This window comes from Centruroides sculpturatus, unplaced genomic scaffold (genome assembly GCF_000671375.1).
Source record: "Centruroides sculpturatus isolate CEXI.00-Female unplaced genomic scaffold, Cexi_2.0 scaffold1432, whole genome shotgun sequence".
Taxonomy (NCBI): Eukaryota; Metazoa; Arthropoda; class Arachnida; order Scorpiones; family Buthidae; genus Centruroides; species Centruroides sculpturatus.
The window spans coordinates 7,729-25,281 of NW_019385562.1; positions in this window are offsets into that span (position 1 = coordinate 7,729).

A 17,553-nucleotide genomic window follows, 5' to 3' on the forward strand; every position below is an offset into this window, starting at 1 on the left:
AAAAATGGAAGGATGTTGCGTGATTGGTGATGGAAATAGTTAAATTCTCTTCCCCCCATTTAAATTCTCTTTTTATTAATTAATTGTACCTTTTACTCTACGTTAAACTAGATTTATCGATTTGTAAAATTTGACGGATTGATTACTTCGCGTTTTCGTAATCTTTCTGTTTTATAAATTAAAATTACATGTAAAAAATGAAGTTTTTAACGTTTTTTTTAGAACGTAAATAAACGTTAAAACGTTTAATTCTCTCAGTTATATAAATAGGAATTAATGTTAAAAGGTTGTAAAGTGATCAATGAGTCGAGATTTAATATAGAGATCAATGGATTTACTGCGGTTTAAAGTGAATTAATTTATATATTTAATGAAGTTTAAGCATTTAAAGTAATTTTTAAAGCATTAGTATTGTTATTTTTACAGTCTGTTTACAAATACAGCGAGTTTTTCTGAAGTCACACCCCCTTTAAATTCAAGAAGTGATTGGAATTTGAAATGCCCGGTCTCAAAATTCGATTTTCCACGAAAATTTCCAAAATCTTAACGAAGTTAAGATTACATTCTTACGATATTTCTAAGCTCAATCGCTTCTAAATAAATTAATCCGCCATTAAACTTAGCCGAAATCAACAAGCGAAAGCGGAGGACGTCATAGAAAATCGAATAAAAACGACAAAGAAAAAAAAAATTAAATTCACAATAAAATATAAGGTGAATTTTATTGTGGGGCAACGTATAAATTGATTTAAAGTTAAAAATTAAGTTAAATTTATCGGTTAGAGCTTATAAAACGGTATAAAAATCACGATCTGGTAGACGATTTATAAAAGAGATACGTCAACCGAGCTCATTCTCTTCTGTCGCATCTCGTTGGCAGAAACTATTGTTTCACGGTAGACTTAACATTCAACCATCGATTCTTAGTATCGATCGATGGCTGGAGAGAGATTGTGCACATTGTTAACTGCTGCCGACTTTAGGCCTCCCGCTAACCCTAATGTCGTAGTGCATTATTGATTAAACGACTCCGCCTGCTTCTGTCTAAGAGATGGAAGGAAGTAGAAAAGGTCCACCCAACTGATATCTCTTGGGACCTTAAAAGAAATGTCAGAGTTTACTTGCACACTACTACTGTAAAGGTCGATAAGCTATTGACTCGTACTGAAAGCCTTTGTTTACCTGATACTCCCTTCCAGTTGATATTAAGAACGTCTAGAGCGCTTCCACAGCAAAATGTTTAGAAATCTAAAGATCTATCGATTTAATTCCTTCAAGCACTCCTTTTATTATGCACCTATACAGTACAGGATCTTGAAGAAGCTTAGATTAATACTTAAGTTTGTATAATGTAAGCTGAGCCACGCTACGAGTTACCTTTCAAAATTCTATCAAACAATATAACTAATTTGGCTCCGTGTTTTTAATCTATAATACTTCAAGCATCCTTAAGATCATCCAAAATATTCTACACCGAAGCGCTCTTAAACAATGTCGTTAACAACGAAACGAAATTTAGAAGATCTTATCGAAAAAATAGGCCATTTTGGACCGGTTCCATCTATCTTAATGACCATACAAGCGATAAATACATCGGAAACAAGGCTAAGGATGGCACCCTTCGAGTTGAATAAAATTTGCAAAGATGCTACAACTCTAGAAATGGTTGTATTTATTGAGGACGTTAGAAGAAAAGCAGATGGTTCCACAGAAATAAAAGATATCTACAAGTTGTCGGATTGAAACGAACATCAAAAGAACAGAAACATTCTAGATTTAAAGAAGAGGAAGAAGAGGAGGAAGGTCTGTGTGCAATCGTTTCATCTAAATCGCTACATTTTTTTTTATTTTTATTATTTTATTTCTGTCCTTTCTTACTGTTCGATTCTTGAAGAGATTGAAAAAGCGTCTGAGAACCAATCTGAGAAAGATGAAAGGTTTCCGATAAAACGAATGATTCATGATCTACTTCTACTGGAGTAAATATCCCGCATATCCAAAACCATCGATCTTTCTTCTAAACTTGTAGGAAGTCGACAAAACAAAGTTTTCCTTTAATCTGTTATTCAATTGAAGGATTTATAAATTCAAAAAATGAAAGATTAATAAACCAATTTGTTTTTTTTTGAAAATTAAATTAATTAAATTAATTTGGCTACGTTTGGGCGAGTAATTTAATAAAGCAAACAAAATAATTTGGCACAAAAAACAAAGATTGAGTCGCCATCTAGTAATAGCCTAATTTGGCTATATTTGGGCCAGTAATTTAATAACGAAAACAAAATAATTCGGCCTAAAAGAGGGAGATTAAGCAGCCATCTTGTATTAAATCTAAAAATTATAAATTCATTTTGAATTAAAAAATTCTTAAAATATTATTATTAACGATTGTAAACGATCATTTCAAAGAATTTTAAACGTTTTAATTGCCAAAATATTCCGAATAATTTATATTTAAATCGTCATTTCGAGACTTTTGTATTCGTCAATGGTCTTCGATGTGTACAATTCACGAATCAAAGGAACGCATTAACAATGAGACAATCAATAGCAAATATCGAAAACTTGAATTTTATTTATTCAACGGAATTTATATTCATATTAAAACAAATTAAATTTATTAATTACTAATAATATAATCTAAACACTAACGGCGCTATTGACGCAATTCGTATAATGGCACTAAAAGCCAATATCACTAAATGAATGAATATGTATTATATTCTTTGTACCTACAAAGAATATCGGATTGCTCAGCAGGCACGCGAGGCACATGCTTAGGGGCCCTATAACTCGGGGGCCCCGATATTAAAAAAAATAAAGTTAAATTTATTAGTTTATGATGTAAAATTAGATAGAAGGTTACCCAATCTTCTATGTTTAGGATCGCTACTTATAAGTAGTAACTTGCTACAATGATACTATGAGTTCAGCAGTGCTCATAATGACTTGTTTACTACATTAATTAGTCAGTGTTCACTGTTTCGTGACGGAAACAACGTACTAATTTTATATTTTTAATATCATTAGTTTTAATAAGAAACAAAATAATTTAAATTTTATTTCTTTAATCGTGTCTTCAATTTGTAGCACTTCATCTAATTTATGAAGTGTGTAAATATATTTCTCGAATTTTCTCAAATTAATTTTAAAATTAAAACTTGTATGCATTTTATCCCAAAGAATTTCTTGAATTTTATACCATAAAAAAACATTTTATAATTATTAATATTTGAAGTTTTTAATGTTTACTTTTGCTTTTTATGGAAAAATATTTTAAGATTTTTCAAGAAAAACTTTTTACAAAAGATTAATATTTTTGAATAAAAAAATCAGTTTTTAAAAAAGGATAATAATCACTACAAAAAAACTTAAAATTGAACTTTAGAAAAGCAATTTAAAAAAAAAAAAAAAAAAAACAGTTAAGAAACATACTACATTATGTACTTTAGTTACTGTATTATTAATGTATTGATATTACTTTACTGTATTGTTTATTATTATACTTATGTTACTGTATTACTTTATTATATTGCTTACTACTTTACTGTACATTACTTATTGTACTGTCTTATCTTACTGTATTGATCTTCAATATTGATTACTATTTTACTGCGTGTTACTTATTGCACTGTCTTAGTATACTGTATTGTTACTCTACTAGTATACTACTTTGCTTACAACTTTACAGCACATTACTTATTGTACTATATTATTTTATAGTACGTTAGTGTACTAATTTATAAATGTATTCAAGTGCAAATTGTTACAAATTTAGTAACGTTTACAATAATTTTAGAATTAGCAAATCATAATTCTGATTTAATCTGTTTTGATTATTACATTCCAAGAAAAGTTATCCTTTGAGTAAAGAGCGATGAATGATGACATTTCAAAGGAAAATATTTTTAAAATTCGTGCATAGAGGGCTTAAAGATTAAAATCAATGCTGTAAAAATTGTCATTTCAGTAAATCTTTCCTAGAAATTTTAATGGGATAAAATTTAAAACCCGGCAATACTAATGTAAAAAAAGAATGTTTTTTTCCTGAAGAAAATAATGAAATAATTTGATCGATATCAATTTATAAATTGAAAATTCCTTTAGAACTTTGCTTTCAAATTTAATTTTCAGTCTTTAAAATGCGATAAAGATATTGGTATGGGGGAAAAAGTTAGGCCCTTTTGTCGTTAAAAGCGCAATCTTGATGAAGAAGTAAATGAACAACGACGACTCTTACCCAACATTGATATGTAAATAAAGCGAGGGAATTAATTAAGTTGTCAGAAATGACGTCAATCGGAACATTATCAGACCACAGGGCACAGAAGGGTTGCCATGCTAATTGTAAGGATCCACACCGTCATGAGTCAAACGACCATTTTCGAATAGTACAGCTCTGATTAATTCTATCAACTGAACTGATTTCTATTTATTTAACTGAATAAAACGTTTCGCGGTTTATTTAACAATTTAATTATCTTTTATTATATTAATTTAATGAATTTTCATCATTTAAATAGCGGCAACATTCAAAGCATTTCGTGGATTTTAAAGTGCGATCGTATCGACCAATCAGAGTTCTTCGTTTCAAAATTTTAAATTAATCATTACAATAAACTTACTTCGCTTTTTTTTAATTTTAAAAATTATTAATATTTTAAATATTTTAATTAATTTTATAAAATTATAAAAATTAAATTAATTAATATCCTTACTTTAAAGTAACTTTTAAGTTTAAAAAAAATTTTTTACTAAAATTTATCATCATTATTGACATCTGGTGGAAGTTATTTGAATCATCGTAAAAGTAATCAATAATACTAAATTTTTCTTAACTATTTTTTTCTTCTAAATATTTAATTAATTCACTAATTTAATCAAGAATAAAATAAATAATAAATTAAAACTAAAAGTAATTAATCTAACNATGAGTTGAACGGGATGATGATGATTTGATATGGTTCCTATGGTTTGGGAGGATATGGTAACGCAACATACAGGCGCTCTGCTAAAGGGGGTTTCTGCCGGGGTCTTTCTATGGAAAAACACCTATTTGGGTGTTACAAACGTGAATAAAACCTGGAAAACTTTACGTTGGTGAGGTGCGAACTCGATATGGCATAACTATCGATCGATACTTCTATCGATACTGACGGAACGCGATCATGGCGCCATCTTCTGATTTAAATTATCGATTTTTTTTCTTTCCTTTTTTCTCGTTTGTTTCGTATTCTAGAAATTGAAAAACAATAAAGTAAAAAATGGAAATAAGACAGTAACAAAATTTAAAAACTATTTCTCTGGTAAAATTTGTAAAAGACATCACATCCTCTCCAGACGTAACTCAAAAAACTTCTTATGGAGATTCGACTCTTATATAATGCGCAAATCAAATAAAACTTCAATTTACTTCACTTCAGAGATAAATTGAAAGAAGAAGAAGCGAGAAAAGAAAGGAAATTTAAAGAGTGAAAGTTGCTTCAGCCGTGTTTATTTTGTTAACTTTATCTACGTCAGTGATAGATACCGAAGCAAGATCCTTGATGCCGAGGATTAACAAGGATTACCGTGTTGAGACGAAAATGGCGGAGGGAAATATATCGCCTGTTCTTTGTTCTAAATGTAACATTACTTATAGTCGACTAAAGACAAGGAAAAAAATGAAAATGGACATCCAAAAAATAAAAAAAAAATCCACCAAAAAAATAGTGATTAATTTAACAAATGTTTACCTCTTAAAATAATATATTTTTTAAAATATTAAATTAGTTTATTTTCCCTATTTTTATTCGTTTTTATGTTCTGAAAAATAGTTTAATTTTTAAATTAAAAAGAAAAAACACGCCATTTTATTTTTTATGCACATAAAGTATTAGTCTACTTAAGTACTTTTATTTCATTTTTGTTATCTAATTTAAGGATTAAAATGTCTGACAAAGTTTAAAGTCTGCTAATGAAGTCTTAAATTGCTTTTTAATTTTAATTGATTTATGTTTCTACTTGTACAATTATGTCAATAGAAGTTTTTTTTTTTTTTTAAATTCCTACAGCAGATTTATAACCAAGAGGAAGATTCTTTTATGCTCATAGTTGACTTGGAGGTTCACCTAATGGATTGATGATAAGAGACAAATATACAAAACATACCACAATTTCTTTAATGATAATAAGAAAGGACCCTACATTTTACAAGATCTTTTTTCGTGGTAGTAACTGGTAGATCAGACCATTTTAAGGTCAAACCTGTTATGGCAAGGTCTAGACTCGACATAACAGGATTAAAAACCCATAAAAATTTTTGAGGTTCTGAACCGGATTCGAACCCGGTTCCTTATAATGATAACGTATAGGACAGCGCCTATATCACGTCGGCTATTTACTCACGCTACGGTTATAACTCTTATGAAACTTTTATATTTTAACATTGTTTTTATATTTATAAATTCATATTTTAGGATAAAAATTTCCCTAAAAACATTATCTATAAATCAATAGATTAAAAATTTCGGAAAATTTCATGAATAAATCATATATTTCAAGAGAATAAATTATATAAACATTAAAACTACGAAAGTATGGATTTTTTAGACAGATATAATTATATAATAAATTTTACTTATTTATTTTTTTAATTTTTAAAATTTCAAGAGACTTTCTACTTAAAATTTACGATACTTTTTCGTGTTTTAAGAGGGTTAAAATTATAAAACTTAGATAGAAACGGATCTCAGATTTACTTTCTTCGGTCAAAGAAGTAAAATAAATTTTTAAAAAATTCCTAAAATTATGGAGAAAAATCCAACATTTTTCTTAAGAATAGGGATAAAAAAATGTGTGTAAAATTAGACACCGGTATCGTAGTATATCACGACTCAAAAGTTATTCCGAATCTTCTCACGTTTTAAGCAAGACTTTCATATATAATTACTTCTTCTTTGCTGGTCATGTTACCTTCTTGGTGTCAGATTATTCTAAAGAGGAAAAGAGGAACTAAGAAGCCAATTTCGCAAATGGAAGAAGAGAGAAGAAAAAAAAAAACAATAAAAAATAAATAAAAGAAAATAAAATAAAATAAGGGAAGAAGATTGCCATAAAAATCTATCTCTAGTTTTTCTCTTAAGAAGGATGGAGGGGGTGAAAGAGATAAAGAAAAAAGGTACACAAAAATTCCGAATTTAATTCTTCGCATGTTGTATTCTTTAAACATCATCCGAATTCACGTAATTAAATAAAGAATGATTCGAATTTATTGAAAGTTTCCTATTTTTTTATTATATTTTTAACTTGTTATCCACACCAATGATTCCTTCCCAACTCGAATTTGGATCTTTGGTTATGGTTCTTTAAACTAGAGATCGATTGCTTCAATATGTCTACCACCAGAATTGAAATTCGCCTTGTCATCGAATAACAAAAGATTTTTCTTTTATTCTTTCTTTTCTTTTTTGTATTTCTTTGGTTAGAATTTTCCTGAATTTTTTAAAAATATTTAACTTGTCTTTAAATTATTTAAAGATTGTTAAATGGAAAACTTTTAATTTCTGATAGTTTGACCACTGTTATGTCATTATTTCTTGAGGGTTCTTTCTGGTGTCTGTACCTAACGCTTTATATTTGTAAAATTTTTTTTTATTAAAACTTAGAATGGTTTACATATTATGCCATCAAAATGGGAATTATGTGTTTATGCTTTGTTCGTATCTTTTATTCCCTCCTACGCCCTACTGGCACGACTAAGAGGGCCTTTTTAATCATGTTCATCGTTCGGGCCCGTAATGAGTTGAACGGGATGATGATGATTTGATACGGTTCCTATGGTTTGGGAGGATATGGTAACGCAACATACAGGCGCTCTGCTAAAGGGGGTTTCTGCCGGGGTCTTTCTATGGAAAAACACCTATTTGGGTGTTACAAACGTGAATAAAACCTGGAAAACTTTACGTTGGTGAGGTGCGAACTCGATGCCGGATCCCCAAAGCGGTAGGATGACGCCTAACCACCTTTACTAAGTATTTTTAGTATCCTCCTTTTACTTAAATAAAGGACGAACATCCGTCCTTTATTCATTCTGTATTCCCATTTGAATCAGCATGATAATGGTACGGACGGACATCCGGCCGTCCTATCATCATGCTGATTAAAATGGGAATAGTTCTAAAGGTATTAACAATTTAGAGAAAGAAGAACTGTAGGAAATTTTAATATTTTAAATATTTTTATCAATAGTTTCGATAAGAAAATCTGAATGATTGCGGGTTAAACATGACAAGGCAATACAGATTACAATTGTAATTTCGGAATTTTTTACTATTCCAAAATAGCAATAAAATATATTTTTTTTACAAACACTAAAGTATATTGAACTTTACGATTCAAAGGAATTGTGTAAACAAAAATTTTATTACTGAATTGCTTCGGTTCGTCATCTTTGCCATATAAACTGAAATTCACCAAACGGAAATCTGCAAAAAGAATTCTAAAGTTGTTTTTACAGATTTCCATAAAAGTTCGTATAAAATAACCTGTAAACAACGGCCACCGCCTAACAGTTACCATTTTAAAAATGTTCCTTCAGTGGCCGTTGTTCAGAGGTTTCACTGTATATAAAAGGGGACGGCTAAGATCTCAGCCTACAACTCTGGAGGAGTAGAAATCGAATCCGGACTCCTACACAGCGGTACTCTGGAGGAACCGGGATTCACCACCCATTGTGGGCCTAGTCAAACCAACGATAGGTATGGAAAAAAGGCCCTCTTAGTGTCCGTAGAGTGCAAAAAACGAATTTTTTTTTTAATTTTCCGAGAAAATGGTCTTCTCTGTTATCGATTGTACTTACATTACAAATAAAATTTAACTATTTTAAAAACATTATTGGCATCACACAGACATTTCTACCCATTTAAAACTGGACATTAATTTTAAATTTCGATTTTCGACTGGCTTTCACAGCAAAGTTTCCTTATTTATCACACCTCCAGTAACGGTTATACCCATAATAATAAATCTTTATTATGTTGCAAACCTCAATAAAAATCTTTACTATAAAGTCCAGGTAATGGCCAACAACAGAAATAAACATTTTTTTGTCAATGTGGCATCAATTCATCCATATATTTTTCTCTTCTATTATTTCCAAAATTAATTTTGAAGAGTACCCTCGATTTCCTTCCTGCTTTTTCTTCCCCTCATCCGGGATTAAATTCATTTATTATGTGATCGGGTCTTATTTTTTCTCTGTTCATTCTTAATTAATCAAAGCCACAAGGTACTTTTAGTGTAAGAAATAACCATAGAAAAGATAAAAGGAGTGTCAGCAATAAACGTGTTTTCTTGGATCAACAGTCGAACCATCAACAAAGAGATTGATATAATGACTCCTTTCTCTCATAAAGTATCCAATGGCAAAGGAAGAAACAAAACTGTTTTCACGCTGTGTTAGAAAATAAGTGCATTAGTGTAAAGTTGATCGATCATTTTCTACTTTTTTTACTTTCTAAAATTCCAGGATTTAAGACGTTTAGAAATTTAAATTTCTAATGTAACTTGTAATTAACTCTCATAAATGGGCTTGCGTGTAATAATGGTTCTGTAATTATATTAAAAAGTAAAAAGGAAATCGAATTTTGAAAGTTACTTCTCAACAAATCGATCGCGACCTACCAGTTGAAAAGCTAATGTCTTTTTTCCTCATTTAAAATCTATAGTAATGAGGTAATTAATAATTCAACAGTCGATCGCGAGCTACTAGTTGAGAACATATATTAACAATTTCTGGCTTTATTTCAGCAGTTAGATCGCGTTCTATTAGTTGGATAGTTATTGTCTTTTTTTTTTTTCTAATTTTAAATATATTGTAATAAACTGCATAAACAATTCAACAGTTGACTCACCAGGTACTAGTTGAGCAATACTATTAATAATTTCGAGCTTTATTTCAAGCAACAATTAGTTTGCATTCTACAATTTAAATAGTGTTTTAGTAGCGTCTTGCCCCTGTACATCATACTTTTCCTGATGACAGCAGTCAAAACAATCATCTCTCTGATTAAGGAAGGACAATCAGACAGACAGACGGATGCTAGTGAGAATTTATAAGTTTAAAATTTAAAAATTGAAGCTCAATAAACAATTCAACAGATGATTCGCGAGCTACCAGTTGAGAAATGAGACTATAAATCCAATTTTTAGCATTATAAAATTTTCTACCGATTTAATTAATTTATTTCCATTTAAAATTATACTATTACTAATGAATATAATCATTAAAGTTCAATTTTAAATTAAAAAAAAAATAATAATAATATTTATCTTCATTAATACATGAATTAAATAATCCAGTTTGTTGATAAATCAAGAGAAAAAAATATAGTTTTTTTTTTCTTTAAAAAATAAACTCATTTATTAAACTTTTTTTAATTTTATTTTTAATTCTTTCTGTGATTATCACATTGAATTTTTCATCTTTATGAATGGAACTTTTAATATATTAAAAATTATTCATTTATTCAAGAATATATATATATATTTTTTTTAATGAGAATAAACTTTAGTTTCTTTATAAATTCATTAGAGTGTCATTAATTCGACGAGTAAATCCATTTAAAAAATAAAAAATAAAATTGTAAATTCCATTTTGTTTGATAATCTGATAAAGTGGTGTATTTTTTTGGTTCCTTTTTTTAAAGTTTTAAAGCCTAAATATTCCCTAAAATTTATGTTTTTAATAGGTATTTTTTGCAGATTTTATTTATATTTTTAATTATTTAAAATTTATTTACAAAAATGTAGATAAAATTTAATTATTAATTGTTTTAAAATTTATTTATAATACTTTATTTGAAGAATTTATTAAAAAATTGAGAGAAAAATTAATTTTTTTTAAGATTTAATGCTTAAATATTGTCTAAAATTTGTTTTTTTTAATGGTTTTTAGGAGATTTTTTTAAAATTTTCCATTTATTAATTTGATGAATTTATTCAAAAAAATAATATTAAAAATACAGTAAAACCTGTGTAAGCCGGAATCACATAGTATCGAATATTTTTCCGTTTTATCCAGGTTCCGTTTCGGACAGGTTTTACTGTATTTTTGTGCTTATTTTTAAATTAAAAACAACTAAAAATGCTTGATTGCTTTATATTAAAGCTTCTTCCTCATTTAAAAACATTTATCAAATGATCGAAATCGATTATTGATCGCATAAATAATCAATCTGAACATATCGATATTTTATAATTAATTATTCAAAAATATTAGTTTTTAAATGATTAACACGACATTTTCAAATTTGAAAATGGTAAGATAATAAAGTAAAATTGATGAAAATTTAATTAATTTCTATAAATTTATCTTAAAAAATGGCCAATAAATATCTTTAATAAGTTGGCAATATTGTCGCTAGACTTTCCTGTATTCTATACTGTACTTGTTTTCATCCCTAATAATTACTACCATTGCCTTTAAGTCTCGAGAGATATTAGAGGGTGGGCCATATCTCCGGAACCAAAGGTCCGATTTTCTTGAAAATTTCTAGAAACATTCCCCACTAATACACAAATCTTCCAGCAAAATTTCAGAAAATTTCGGCAAAAGGCATGGAGTTATTAAGCTTTCAAAATGGGTCCCCCATACACATTCATATGAATTTGATTAACGATTTTTACGAATAATTAACTATAAAACGTGTATTTATAAGTAAAATGTGTGTTATATTGATCATTAATGCAATCAAAGATCGATCGATAAATCGACTGATCGATCTCGATCAAACGCTTTTTTTATTATTTTGAAACGGGGAAGACATTTGAATGTACTGTACTTTTATATGGCACGCTTATCCACGTCGATTTTTTGGAATTTTTTGACTATCGCCGAATATATTAATCTTTTTATGATCTCATTAATCTTTTTTCCGACTGGTTTTTTAAATAACAGCCTCCATTTTTCATAGTTAATACATAATACGGCAATCAATCGGACCGCTGCAGAGTTAGAGGGGTAATGCAAAGATATAGAACTATCTCGCTCCGGAGCGTAAAACCATCTAAAAAATAAATTTAAAAGTAATTTTTTTTTAGAGAGAATTTTAAGCGGAGAGAAGTTTTGGAGAATTTTCAAAGCGAAAAACCAGAGATTTTCATGCATAGCGAGTGAATCTACTGAGTCAATTTAATGGAATGAGGAATTTTGTTAGCATCTAACTCGATACCAAGTTTCAAAATATCATCGAGATGCTGTTAAAATAAATACAGTTATAAATTTTCGGGTTTTTTTTATGTCGCTTAACGTAACAATAGTAAACGGCCACCATTAGCCACATGAAATGCTTGTTTGAAGCTTCGTAAAATGTCAAAAATATATGTTAACTTTTTGCTTTAAAACATTAAATTTTTTTTGTTGTTTTAAAAATATTTTATATTTTAAAATTCGTCACAAAATAATACGAAATTAAAGCATTAATGAACAAATAATAAATTTATTATTTGGCTATATTCTGGCTAATTAATCATGCAAATACTACGTAATTTGGTTTGATTTCTTATATAATTAGAAATTAAATAAATTAACAATTAAATTTAAATTATTTTATGCTTTTGATATTTAAAACTTTATATAAATTATTTATGTAATTAGTAACGAAATTTGAATATAATTCTTATTCAATGTCACGTGATTGATAACTTTAACGAGATTATTTAAAAATTAATCGAAAGAATTAGACAATTTTTTAAAATTTTATTTCTCTAATTCTTCGTGCAAATATTTTTTTACGTATTTGAAATAAGTAAATAAAAATTAAAATAATTTTAAACGTACAAAAAAAACCCTAACATTTTCGAAAACTACGTGTAGTTAAATAATCTACCACTAGAGGCGCCTCTCAATCCGAGAGAAATAGAAAGTAAGAATGTCTCCCTACTGGGTAAACAACAATCGATTACTTTCGACACAGTTGCCTGACAAATTCCTGTTTTTCTTTCCGCTTGAAATACCTACATCACTATCTAACATTTGTGAAGCTAACATTTGTGTTATTCACTCAAGCGATAGATAAAACAATATTTAATTCTTTCAACGAGCGAAAAGTGTTTGATTAATGAGCATTTATCACTTAAAAGAGAAGAGCGGGGAAGAGAGAGAGAGAGGATGAAGTTTTATTAATGAATTTTAAACTTGTAATTCAATGCCATACTATATATTTTTATCATGTGATACGATGCCGGCCGTTACAATAGTTAAAGTTAGCTTATACCCGTAGGATCTTATCGGAGTTGAAGAGAGAGATAACGCTTAATCTGTAGTCAAGTTCCCAAGCCTTTGACTTCTAAGCACAAATGGCTGGCCATAAAGTAACACATCCAAGCAGTTTCTGCCTTCAGAATTTCCCCATTTGACGATTCTTACACAATCTATAGATTTTGCTTGCAGTTCCTTCTGACACGTTCTCTCGTATCGATTGGCGATACATTAAAAAAATTACATCATTTGCCCTAATTTCGTGTCTTAATCCTACGGGATATGAAACTAACAAATGCAATAATGAGTTAGCGAGTTAATGAACGGAGAGAAAGAAAAAAAACCAACAAAAAAAAAAAGAAAAAACTTATTGAACAGCAAACAATTATTTTATTAATAGCGTGTTTATCAAATTAATGAATTTNAGGGAAATTTCTTGCAGACAAACGAACTTATACCGTAAATAAAAATAGTAATATATGCTTTAAAAATATATAAAATAATTTAGAAATTTCATTTATAATTCGTTTCTTCCCCCTCGATATTATCAGTGAAGAAATTCATAAAGAGCAATATCGTGTACTCGACTTAGTAACGACTTAAAATTCATAAAATTCAACTCATGATATTATTACGAGTTCATAACGTCATTCGTAGGATCATAAATTTTCTTGTAAACTTGTATTCAGGCCAAACACACAAATTCTCTCTTTATTTTTAGTTTTTATAGCTCATTATTTCATGCTATAGGTCAATGTCTCTCAACTTTTCTCTTTATTTGTCGAATTCCTTTATAAAGTCATAGAAGAAGGTGATCGCGGTCTACCGGTTGAATATCTCAAAACATCATATACATGAAAACTACGAGTTTTCTTATAAAATTCAATGTCAATAAATAACGTAGTGTCTCCAACCTTTTCTCTTTATTCAGCAAACTCTCGTTAAAAACAATAGAAGAATATGATCGCGGTCTACACGTTGAGAAACTGTTCGTTTACAATTAAAAAAATTTTTTTTTAAATAAACTATTAGTCTGGAGTATTGTATTAACTTCTCAACCTTTGCTTTTTGATTGATGATTCCCATTATAACTTTACACGCTGGTGAGTTCGCGATCTACCCGTTGAGAAGTTAAACGTATTTAAATAATTAACACTCTCAAAACAATAAAAACATAAATTTTCTTATAAAATTTGTTATAAAACCTTAAAAAACGTACAAGTTTACTTTATATGGCGAATTATTGCGGTTTATTGTTTAAACTTCCCAACATTTTCTTTTTTATGGACAAATACCATTATAAGTTTATAAGCGAGTGGGCTCGCGATCTACCCGTTGAGAAGTTAAACGTATTTAAATAATTAACACTCTCAAAACAATAAAAACATAAATTTTCTTATAAAATTTGTTATAAAACCTTAAAAAACGTACAAGTTTACTTTATATGGCGAATTATTGCGGTTTATTGTTTAAACTTCCCAACCTTTTCTTTTTTATGGACAAATACCATTATAAGTTTATAAGCGAGTGGGCTCGCGATCTACCCGTTGAGAAGTTAAACATATTTAACTAATTAAAAATCCCAAATAATAAAATAAAGCATAATAACAAGTAATTATCATTTCACGACTTAGAGTGTGTCATTAGAAGTGACGCGGTCATCAAGCGCATTAATTACTTAGTGCAACAAGAGGTTTTAAAACTCACCCTAAAGCATCATTTTCGAACTTCGTAACAAAGTAGATCTTTATTTAAATAACTCATCAAAATAAACTACACCGAAACGAAATTTAAACGATATTAGAACTATTGTAACGCCAAATTCCTCATTAAAATAAATTATGGACTATTTGCAGCACAAGATCATTTACGGCAAAGAACGTTCGTATGTCTGTCGACTTTCCTACTAAAAAAAAAGAAAAAGACTTACAAAAATGTAATATTTTTTTTTTCCTCTCGATTGGCGCGTGATTACTTGTATGATATTCGTGCTCAGATGTCGTGACTTGTGTTACGCTTCAGACGGGAATGAACCCCGCAACAGCTGGTAACAGTCGTCACCCTCAGGATATCATTACGGAAGAATAACGGGAGCATTATCGTTTACTGATTATCAGGGAGTGTAAACGACGTTGCTGCGTTACGTTACGTTACGCCGGAGTGTATACGCGGAGAGTTTTATTGCGATTTTCATCGATTGGACGGAGAAATGTTACGATATCGTATTGGCATTTTATGTCACGACACTTTCTACTGCGCTATTATTCTAGTCACAGTGACGTTACTTCCTCGATGGGTCCTTTAGAATGTCAATGAGATCAGGGAGTTGAATATTTACTTCGTGCACGATCGCCATCTTCGATTGCTCCATATTGAAGTAAATCGTAACTGTATCCCGGCGATCTTACTAATTAGAGATTTTTAATCCCCTTTTACGCGTTACGCATTCGTTTCTTAGATTGCTGGCTTATTATAACGTTATCTTAAAAGTTCTTTCTGCGGAATTACCGAATACGTTACGTTGTTTACGTTGTTACGTTACCTTTACTCGGCTTACATTATCTCGTTTCGTGTGTATAGGATTTTTCCTGTTTCGACGATAAGATTATCGGGTATACAGGGATTTTTCATGGATAAATCTCTCACGAGATTACGCTGTTACGCTATTGTTTGTGTCTATGAGACGATAATCGGGAGAGATAACGTATAATGCGCACACATTTCTCATAAGTAGATGTGTGTTTCTGATCAATTTCTCACGGTATATATATCTTATTATAGTAGAAACCTGTAAAAACGGCCACACGGCTTTTCCTGAAACGTTTTTTTTAATGAAATGCATACAGAACAACCTCCAAACGAAGGCCACATTCAAATAACGGTCATTTTTTATTTTGTTAGTGGCCGTTGTTTGGAGGTTTTTGAACTGTATTTGATTTTCTGATGGATTTTTCTTAGACAAGCGTTAATGATTACACTTCTTTTATAATTAATTTCTTTCGGGTAAATTTCTTAATACAGTCGAAAAATAATGTATATTTTTATGTTTCCGTTACTGGTCGTATTTTAGAGGCCTCCTCCGAATAACAGCCAATTTCTTACGCTTCTGTCGGTGGCCATTGTACTGTACTAAGACTACTCGCTACATACCTAAACACCAAATTAAATTGAGGGAAAAAATAAATAAATTATAAAAAATAATCAAAGTATAGAATAAATATTTTACAAACATATTTTTTTTTTTATTATTAGGATCATTAGGAAAATAATAATGTTTTTATACAGGAGTAACCATCATCATTGATTATCAAGTAAAAGGTTCCAATCTCCCAATGGANACTGTATTTGATTTTCTGATGGATTTTTCTTAGACAAGCGTTAATGATTACACTTCTTTTATAATTAATTTCTTTCGGGTAAATTTCTTAATACAGTCGAAAAATAATGTATATTTTTATGTTTCCGTTACTGGTCGTATTTTAGAGGCCTCCTCCGAATAACAGCCAATTTCTTACGCTTCTGTCGGTGGCCATTGTACTGTCTAAGACTACTCGCTACATACCTAAACACCAAATTAAATTGAGGGAAAAAATAAATAAATTATAAAAAATAATCAAAGTATAGAATAAATATTTTACAAACATATTTTTTTTTTTTATTATTAGGATCATTAGGAAAATAATAATGTTTTTATACAGGAGTAACCATCATCATTGATTATCAAGTAAAAGGTTCCAATCTCCCAATGGACGTCTTTGACACGAACAAGACGATTCTCTTGGAGTTAACTAAAACCCTCTAAAAATAAACGTTACGTTGTAAGACCTCCTCTTAAAGGTCAAATAAAATCCTACAAGACTTTTAGAGCCTATTTGCTTTTAGTGAATCAAATCTTCCTCGATTTAACGCTAAAATTTTAAACGTTACGCTCGAATCCATCTTAAACTAATGGCAATTCTTGTCTGCCAGGTCATACATTATTATGATCTAAAAAAAAAGAAAAAATTTTTCAAAACTTTCGAGAAAATGCTGGAAAAAATGAAATATTTTAATGTCTCGTCGTTAGAAATGAATATGCCCGCAAGATTTCTGTGATTTACGCCATTTTACTTTGAAAAAAATCCAAAAAATATCCTTTAAAAGTGCCTAAAAGTCGAAGAATATGAAAGATTTTAACTCATTTTTCTGAAGAAATTCTATAAAAAGTCTGGAAAAAATCAAAAAATGTTTTAATTTTAAGAATTAAATTAAGTATTATCTCTCGTTTTTTCCATAAAAAATTCAAAAAACTCTTTAAAAATACTAAAAAAAAA